At 40.6% G+C, this 10080-nt stretch overlaps 1 protein-coding gene across 1 annotated transcript in view; it reads right to left on the bottom strand.

Annotated features, from left to right (window-relative positions):
• LOC107582113 (neurexin-1a-like) overlaps positions 1-10080 on the bottom strand; it is a 189466-nt gene that overhangs the window by 131128 nt on the left and 48258 nt on the right. The gene's annotated exons all lie outside the window — the stretch shown is intronic.

A 10080-nucleotide genomic window follows, 5' to 3' on the forward strand; every position in this document is an offset into this window, starting at 1 on the left:
TTCACAGTTGTAAACCATTATAATACACAACTCCATTGTTAGGTAAGTTTTAAAATTAGGGTTAATGTGTAAATAAATAAATACATACATACAAGAGGTACAGGTTACAACACACCACCACTTCATCAATGATTGTTTCAAATCATATAGCGACTGAAATTACATTAAATATATATTTAAACATTAGACAAGCTGTACTCTCTTACAGCTTGCATTTACATGCTAAAAAGCAAATTCACACATTCGTGATTATGTGTGACTAGACTATTGTAATGCATTACTGAGTGGATGTGCCACTGGTTTATTAAACCAACTTTGGGATGCTCATATTGACTGTTTGATGCATAGTTAAAGAAAAATATGCTATACATATTTGTTAACTCAAGGGGGCGTGTCGACACATGCAACCACGTGTACGTAATTCGCTGAGCAATTAAAAAGAAGTACGGTGTGGGACCATTTTGACAGAAAGGGTGACAAAGTGACTTGCAAAATATGCTATGTGGTATTAATAAATACAGCAGTAGTACAAATACATTGCAATATCACTTGCAAAGCAAACATCCACAAGCCCTGAGTCCTCACACCTAAACCAATTGATGCAGTGGAGACTTGGGGACTTATTGGAAAAGTATCGGCATATGTTCATGACAATGAATGGGTAACAAAGCTGCAAGATGCCAGAACCTCAGAGATGGCAGAGATTGTGGCAGTGTTGGAAACTTTAAAATGTGCAACCCTCATAATGTCAACAGATTAAAACGTGTCCGTTTCCATTTACCCCATTGCCTCCTGAACACACAGCTGATGAGAGCCAAGGATGATGACCACAGAGTGACAGAGTTCAAGGCAAAGGTTTGGCAGTACTTATTAGGGGCCAAGCACCGAAGGTGCAGTGGCACCTATTGTATCCGTTAGCATCATTTTTCTTCTTCCGCTGCAATTCTATGACAGCCCATAGAACCGCTATCGGTAAAGTTGTGAAATTTGGCACACTGATAGAGGACAGTCTCAACATTAACCACAGCAAGTTTGGAGTCTCTAACTCCAACTCTCTAGCGCCACCACTTGTCCAAAGTTGCAATTTCTTAACGCCAATAACTTTTGAACAATAAGGCACAAAAGTTTTTTTGCTATTTTTAATTGTTCGTAAAACCTACTTTTTCGAACTCGTCCTAGATGGTTTGTCTGATTCTCACCAAAATTGACTCAGATCATCTTCAGACCATGCTGGCAAAAAGTTATGGACTTCAAGTTGATTTGTCCAACCGTTCTCGAATAACGCACGAAGGAATTCTACAAAAAGCATGTAAAAATGGATGTGAGGCTATATCTCCACAATGGTGCGGCATATTGAGACCAAACTTGGTGTGTGTAATAACAAGCATGACCTGAGACTACCTGCAGTGTTTCGGCGCAGTGCCCCTTAGTGGTCAGGAGATATGAAAAATGCATATTTTTGCTTATAACAGCTGAATGGTTTGGCCAAAAATAACAAAACTGGTCTCTTTAGATTCGGTGCATCATGCCGAGTCGAACCATATCAAATTTTACCATGTCAGCCATTTTGGGGCGTCGGCCATTTTTAATTTTGTCAAAAAATGCAATATTTTAAGATCGCTTAGACTTTATTACGAAAATCGGTATGCATCTTCGGCACCATGCCCTGATGACACTCAAAGTTTGGGCACAGCGTCAACTTGTGGTCAAAAGTTATAAAGCAATTTATAAAAATGCTAATAACTTTTGCATACATTATAATATTGTAATGAGACTGATGTTTATAGATTCCTTGCGTCATGCTGAGAACATCGATACCAATTTTGCCATAATTGGCTGAACTTCCTGTCCGCCATTTGATACATGTTGAAAACCTACTTTTTCGAACTCCTCCTAGACCGTTAGTCCAATTTTCACCAAATTTGACTTGGATCATCTGCAGACCAAGCTGGCAAAAAGTTATGGATTTCGTGTTGATATACGAAATGGTTTTCGCTTAGAGCATCAACGAATTTGGTGGTTAAGATGCCAAAATGCATATGAGGCTGTATCTGCACCAAACTTTGTATGTACAATAACTACTCACACTGACCACGCCACATCAATTTGGCTGGAGTTTGTTTCAAATTAGAGGCTGTCTACAAACACCCTCTCAAATCCCTCTACAATTAACAATCTGAAGATGGATTTAATAAATGCTAGATCCATTTAAAACAAGACCTTTTTATTAAATTACTTTATTTCTTCTCGGCAACAGGACCTTTTGTTTGTGACAGAAACGTGATTTTAATTTGCATATCCACTGTCCCAAAGAGCCCATGGTGAAGGAGTTTCTACATCTTATTGATTAATTTAATTTCACACAATTTGTCTCAGGTTCTACCCACAATCTTGGTCATACTTTGGATTTGATATTATCCTTGGGTGGTCCAGTTTTGAATGTAGATATTGAGGATGCTTGTCTTTCCGATCTTAACCCAGTTGTTTTTAGTATTTCAATTTCCAGTCCCTTTTTAAATTGTAAGCCACCAGGCCGGTATGTTCATTCTTTGAAATCTTCAACGACCAGTGAGATTTCAAAGGGTTATACTTTATTTCCAGCTCTGCCTCGGTCTTTTGGTTCAGGTATAAATTATTTAGTGTCAATATTTAATTCCTCCTGTAATGTTATTATGGATTTGTGTGCTCCTTTCAAAATCATAAGTCTGAAAGCCAAACCACAGCCATGGCTTAATAATGATACCTGTAGTCTCCGACAAATGTGGAGAAAAGCAGAGAGGAAATGGAAGAAAGATAAGCTTCGGGTGTCTTATGATATATTGAAAGATGATATGATTAAGTATCAGAAGGCAGTTAAAGCTGCAAGGACAAAATATTTCTATGATCTCATAAGAAAGATACCTAATAACCCCAAAGTGTTATTTAAAACAATTGATTCAGTTTTAAACCCTGAGATAGCTACTGGTCTTGATATTAGTCAGACAACATGTGAAAAGTTTGAAAAGTTTTTTATTAACAAAATTGATATTCTTAGAGCTGGTATTCTGCCTCCAGACTATATCCTTGATTATATTATCCCATCCTCATTAGTACATTATTTAAATGAGTTTAAACCAATTTCAATACCTGATTTGGTGAACTTAGTCTGCCATATGACGCCCACTCTGTGTTCTTTGGACATTGCTCCTCCATGTCTACTTACTCAGTTATTGGACGTGGTTGGTCTAGATCTTTTGGCAATAGTGAATTCCAGTTTGCTGAGTGGTGTTGTGCCATCTTGCTTTAAGCATGCTGTGGTGCAACCTCTTTTTAAACGGTCCAATTTGGATTCATCTGATTTAAAGAACTATCGACCAATTTTAAATGGTCTTTTCAGTCAAAAATTTTAGAGAGGGTTGTCTTTCAACAGCTTTCTACTCATTTAAATGGAAATGTTTTTTTTGATAAGTTCCAGTCTGGATTTAGGGCCCAGCACAGCACAGAGTCGGCCCTTCTTAAAGAGTCTAATGATCTCCTTTTGACTGTTGATTCGGGTAAGTGTGCAATTTTAGTTTTACTTGATTTGACAGCTGCATTTGACACTATAATACATGAAATACTGATTGAGTGTTTAAGACTGTGGGCTAGGATTCAAGGTCATGTTCTTAACTGGTTTAGTTCATATCGGTCAGGGAGAACATTTTCTGTTGAATTAGGACATTTCTCATCCTCTTCTGTTCTGATGAGGTGTGGGGTTACCCAAGGATCAATATTGGGTCCAGTGTTATTTTCTATTTACATGCTTCCTTTGGCTGTTATCTGTCAGAAACAATGTATGTTATCATCTTTATGTTGATGATACGTAGCTTTATCTGCCTATAAAAATGGGGGATTATTCGGCCTTACAGTCTCTTTTTGCATGTTTTAATGATATTAAGGAATGGATGGCAGCACATTTTCTTCACTTGAATGAATCAAAGACCGAAGTGATAGTGTTTGGCCCTCCGAGTGTTTCTGAACCCATAATTAATCAATTAGGTTAATTTAAACCTAAGGTACATAATCATGCAAAGAGTCTTGGAGTCATTTTTGACGCAGAGTTAAAGTTTGATAAGCACATTAATTCTATGGTTAGAGGTGGTTTTTACCAATTAAGGAATAAAGCAAAAGTGAAACCTTTTCTGTCTTCTAATGATTTGGAAGTTGTTATCCATGCTTTTATCATGTTCAGACTGGACTATTGTAATTCCTTGTACTATGGTGTTTCTCAGGCATCGATTTCAAGTCTGCAGCTGTTTCAAAATGCAGCTGCTAGGCTTTTAACTGGGACTAGAAAATGTGTAAGTATAACACCTGTATTAGCTTCCCTTCATTGGCTTCCAGTTAAATTTAGGATTCAGTATAAGTTATTATTATTATTTGTTTTTAAAGGTTTAAATGGATTGGCACTAAGTTATATTAGTGAACTTCTTCAGCAGCATACATCTTGCAGGCCCTTATGATCTACACAAAGACTCCAGCTAGTTGTTAGTTTGATAAGCACATTAATTCTATGGTTAGAGGTGGTTTTTACCAATTAAGGAATAAAGCAAAAGTGAAACCTTTTCTGTCTTTTAATGATTTGGAAGTTGTTATCCATGCTTTTATCATGTTCAGACTGGACTATTGTAATTCCTTGTACTATGGTGTTTCTCAGGCATCGATTTCAAGTCTGCAGCTGTTTCAAAATGCAGCTGCTAGGCTTTTAACTGGGACTATAAAATGTGTAAGTATAACACCTGTATTAGCTTCCCTTCATTGGCTTCCAGTTAAATTTAGGATTCAGTATAAGTTATTATTATTATTTGTTTTTAAAGGTTTAAATGGATTGGCACTAAGTTATATTAGTGAACTTCTTCAGCAGCATACATCTTGCAGGCCCTTATGATCTACACAAAGACTCCAGCTAGTTGTTCCCAAGTCTCGATTAAAATCAAAAGGAGACAGGGCCTTTTCTGTTGCAGCTCCTCGTTTATGGAGTAGTTTACCTCTCCATGTTAGATCTTGTACCACTCTCGATGTATTTAAATATCATTTAAAGACTTATCTCTTCTCCCTTGCATTTGACTATAATTTATTTTATCTATTTTTGTGATGTGTTACTGTGTTTTATAATTTTAGACTGTATGTGTCATGTCTGATTTGTAAAGCACTTTGGCCAACGTCTGTTGTTTTTAAACGTGCTATATAAATAAAACAGAATATAATGTCAAGCAGAGGATTTCTCCAAAACCAGGAGGATGATGTTCTCAATTTGCATGCAGACTACTTGCAGCTTAAAAGGACCAACACTGTATCAGATAGTTCCTTTTCCCACGGGTTTAGCAATTATTGAGTGCATCTTATACATTAATTCACAAGCCCTATTCCAGAGATGGAGGTGTTGGCAGAGCACTGCGAAAATTAAGTTACTGCATGGGTTCGCTGCTCTGTATGGGCTCACTGCCTGATTTTAGGTGCTGGAGACGAGGCTGGCAATGGAAAGACGTGGACTGCAGGGCTGGTGGCTCATTGATACAGTTCTTCATCCGATGGGCAACCCTGGTGGAGAGTTGAATAAAGTGTTCAAACCCCATTGAGTCATCATAGGCAGCAGCTGGAATACAGAACTTTGAATCAAATTGTTCTCTCACAGATTAGTCATTTGCTGGATGGCTAAATACCTCACGGAAAGGGGGTGAGGAAATCGAAGAAAACTTAGAGGAACTGGGTGGCCGGGCTGGCTCGGCTCCCTAACATATAATGTCTAACGCAGAACTCTCCTGGTGATCAGTGAGAGTAATATATTTGCATGTTCAGTGGGAATACTGCTGCGGCTACATCTCAAGGGCTAGTAAGAACTGTAGAAGGAAGCAGTGTAGGTGTAGGGTGCTGGATTGACCATAGCACTGAATGAGATGAATGCTCCTTCAGGGTTCATCGTGTTTGGTCTGGCCTTCTGGGGATATCAGACTCAAGAGAGATTAATTATGTTGAAATCAGTGTCAAGTATTTACCGAAAACAGCACAAACAAATGGAACAGGTATGTAGCTTAAACCAGAATGGTATTTGTAACATATATAGTCTGTTTTTGTTTCATGTTCACTCTGTTCCCTGTTTTGCTTTGCCTGAGTTCTGTTCACTAGTTTGTTTCCATAGTTTCCTATTATTCCCTCATCTGTTTCTATAATTGCTCATTAATTCCTCATGTGTTCGTAGTTGTGAATATTATCTGCCTATGTATTTAAACCCTGGGTTTCTTCTGTTCATTGTTCGGTCACATTTCAGTTTATGTGGTTGTTATTTCTCCTGTGTTTCCCTGGATATCTCCTGAGCATTTTGAATTGTGAATAAAGACTTTGTTTCTTCTTCATCATCATTGTGTGCTTCGTTACAGCATAACTTAATAATTAATGGAAATTCCTGCAGTTAGCCTACCCTGCCTGCAAGAGCATTGCTCCCTTGAGGACCATACAAGATAATTTTTTAGATCTTGCGTACCTGAGGCACTACCCAGAAAGCTGCCTGGCAACGTGACAAAGGCTAAGCTGTTTGGAGAAGGTCCTTGAGTGAGCTTTGCCACATTTGTGGAGTGGGTGCTGGTGAATTGCGGGTAGCCATTCACCATCGTCCTCGCAGAGAAAGAATTCAACTGCCCCACTCCCGATTCAGAGCCCAGTCAGCCATCACCCCACTGCATGAAGCGATTGCCTGAGCCCACCGCAGACAGAGAGCCCAAGCCCACTGAAATACACAAGCCAGCGCAAGAGGAAGTGACTAAGCCAATAAGCCTGAGTCTCAAGATGCATCTGACCAGGTGCGCAAGCCAGCAACATTGCTCCTGCATCGCCGCTGGTTCCACCCCGCTTAGTATCTCCTGAGTCCCCACTAGGGGTTGAACGACTTCTGATTTTTTAAAGTCGACTTTTATGTGATGAAAGTCGAGTCGAAGTCGACTAGTCGCTGATGATGTCATTAATTAACAAATAAGTCTGGAGCTGTGACAAACACCTTGTGCACAGCTATGGCATATGACACAGCGCTGCCCACATGGCTATTGCTCCTATAACAGCTCATTTTTATCAGTTCTTTTGTCTTTGGGTCATTATATTTCTCACAGATTTCTGCCCATTCTAAATCAGATACAGATAAAGTCAGATAAATTCTACCTGGTGGCGTCTCTCTTCTAGTAGTTAAGCTGTGGGATTTAGTTAAGAAATATATGCTAGAACATTTCAGTTTCTAAGATATTTTATTGAGAAATCACAGAACAGTGTTGACAATACATTTTCGCTCTGAAATAATTTGTGTGCTCGCGATCTATGCGTGATGTACGCGCTACTGTGTGTTACAGTGCAGCAGCACATTAGATTAGAATGGCAATTAACTTACCTGCACAATAAGCTGTTTAAAACGTGCATTCTCCCATTCAATTTCGAGCATCCAGTAATATAATCACATGTTTTGTGGAGCTTTGGAGTATGCATTTATTTGTCATTTTAACTGTTTGGAAACGGAGCGTAAATGTGGAAGTCCTTCAAAGATTTCTTATCCTGTTGCGCCCTCTATAGGACCAGCGACTAGTCAACGTCAAGCTTAAAGCGTCATGGCAGAGCATTAAAGTCGACTAGTCGGTGCAACCCCTAGTTCCCACCCAGCCTCCCTCTCTCACCTCCTCTTCCAGAATCTGCTTGTTCCTCGTCTCCACTGGCTCCTGCCATTCCCTCTGCTCATCCTCAGTCTGCTCCACCCTATTATGCGGATCCGCCATTGGGCCTTCCAGTAACCAGCTCTGCATAGGCGTGAGGATCCTCTGTCTCTACCTCCAGCCTCCGAATCCCAGACTCCACCTTGGCCCTCTGACCCATCGGCTCTGCCTTGGCTCCCTGCTCCCTTATCTCCACCATGGACCATAATCCCACTGGTTCCAACTGGCTCCCTTGTTCCTCCGTCTCCGCCTTGGTTAGATGATGATTTTGAGCCTCCAGTGTTGCCTTGTTCCTCCTTCCCTACGGATCCACCTTTGTCCGCAGTCGCACCAGCTCTGCTGTGGTCTTCCGGGTCCCCACCTCTGCCCCAGTCACATGAGTCGTCAATGCTGCCTTGACTCTCCGGACCTACAGTGTCACCCTGGCTCTTCTGCTCTCCGTCTCGACCCTGGGCTCCACCTCCATCAGCTCTGTCTGGATCAATCGACCCTCTGGTGTCATCAGGGAGCCTCTATCCATATGCAGGATATTGAAATCGTTTTTGAATGAGCGATCACTGTTCACTTTCACTTTTGATTCACTTTTCATTTGAATCACGTGAACTCTCTGTAAAGGGAACACATCTTAAAAGATAAGATATTTGTCAATGAGCTCAGGATCTGTTGAGCAGCAAATCCACCATGGTCTTAATAGTCATCTCTTCTTACTCTCGACCCATGATCAGTGAAATCTGACTCCTGCAGCATGTGTTGCATGCAGGGTTGTCAAGTCTGCATTTTTTTCCCCACGGAATTGGGCTACTTTTAAATTGTTGCAGTGGGTTGATTTCAACTGTAGGACCGCCTGAGGAACGGAGGGAGAACTCCTCCTCCTGCTCCGGTTCCCTCCTGTCGTCTCCCTGGCTCCCTCGCTCCGTCATCACCACCCTGGACTCTGTTAGTCGTCCTCCTCCTGGGAGTCTGTCCTCCGCTGGCACCTCCACCTGTCTGGTCTGCCTGCCAGCCCTTTGCCTTCTCCTGTCACCATCCCACATCCACTACTTTGTCCTCATCCTAAGTCCCCCTCCGTCCCTCCCTCTGTCTCCACGGCGCAAAGATGCGCCTTCCAGGAGGGGGGCGATCTGTCACACCCCTGTGGACTGTTGATTGTGGTTTCTCCCTCTGTGTCCATATTTGGTTATTCATGTTCTCATTATTAGTTAATCACCTCATTGTGCTCACCTGTCTGCCTTCGTTATCTGCCCTATATCAGTTCCTGTCGATTGTGTTCTAGTTTGTTGGTTATTGTGAATGTTACCTCATGTGTGTGTGTGTTCCTGACCTGTCTGGATTACCTATTTTGGATTAATTAAAGTGATTATTGGAATTCTTCGTCGTCTTCATCCTGCCTGATCACACACCACACCGTCTTGTGACAGTATGGAAATTACATATTTTGAGTTTTGATATTTGGCATATGGTCATTGCACTACTTTAAGCTGTTCTTTTGTTCATTGTTCAGTCACGTTTCAGTTTATGTGGTTGCTATTTCTCCTGTGTTTCCCTGGATATTTTCCTCAAAACACCTGCCTGCAAGTTATCCTAAACCCATGTATTAGCTGGTTCTATAGCATGCTCTCATGAGAAAAGACAGAATATCATGCATAGCTGTCTTAGCACTTCCTTATGTTTTTATGTAAACCAAGTTTTCACAGACTACCTAGTTGCTATTTAGTCCTATGTGAGGTCACTGCTCCTGTGTCAGTCATATCTCACTCACATTGTGAAGCCAAGGTAATGAAACGATGCATGTACAGTAATTATCAGCTTTCAAGACAGAATGGAAAACACTGCAGGAGGCCAAATCTAATTTTCAGTGTGACATTTCAAGGCCTTGGAGAAAATGCTAACAAATGGATGCAAATAAAACAAATATGCTGTCTTCAGCTGTCATGTTGTGTCTCTGTGTTGCAGGACAGTGAATCAGGAGGGAATTAGGGAGGGGGAGTATTTTCTAACAACTCTGTCTACAGTGAGCGAAAAGTATAAAGCAAGAAGCAAACAAATCTACTGTGGTGGGGCGATGCAGAGTATTCTGAAAAATCCGAATTGCACTGTGCATTCATGCAATTTGTTTTTGAACAGTACTTAATAAACAGCTCATTGAAAACATTTTTACATTTTAAATCCATGTTTACTTTTTGAGCAGTTTTTTTTTTCTTTTGCTTCTTTAAGGTTATACTAATGCGGTCAAGAGAGCTGCCTGGAACTACGTTTGCCGTGCGTTTCCCTGAAAATAATTGCATACTGTCAGCCAATCAGATTCAAGCATTCAACGGCCCGTAGTATACAGGTGCATCTCAATAAATTAGAATGTCGTGGAAAAGTTCATTTA

Source organism: Sinocyclocheilus grahami, unplaced genomic scaffold (assembly GCF_001515645.1).
Source record: "Sinocyclocheilus grahami isolate Dianchi unplaced genomic scaffold, SAMN03320097.WGS_v1.1 scaffold40.1, whole genome shotgun sequence".
NCBI lineage: Eukaryota > Metazoa > Chordata > Actinopteri > Cypriniformes > Cyprinidae > Sinocyclocheilus > Sinocyclocheilus grahami.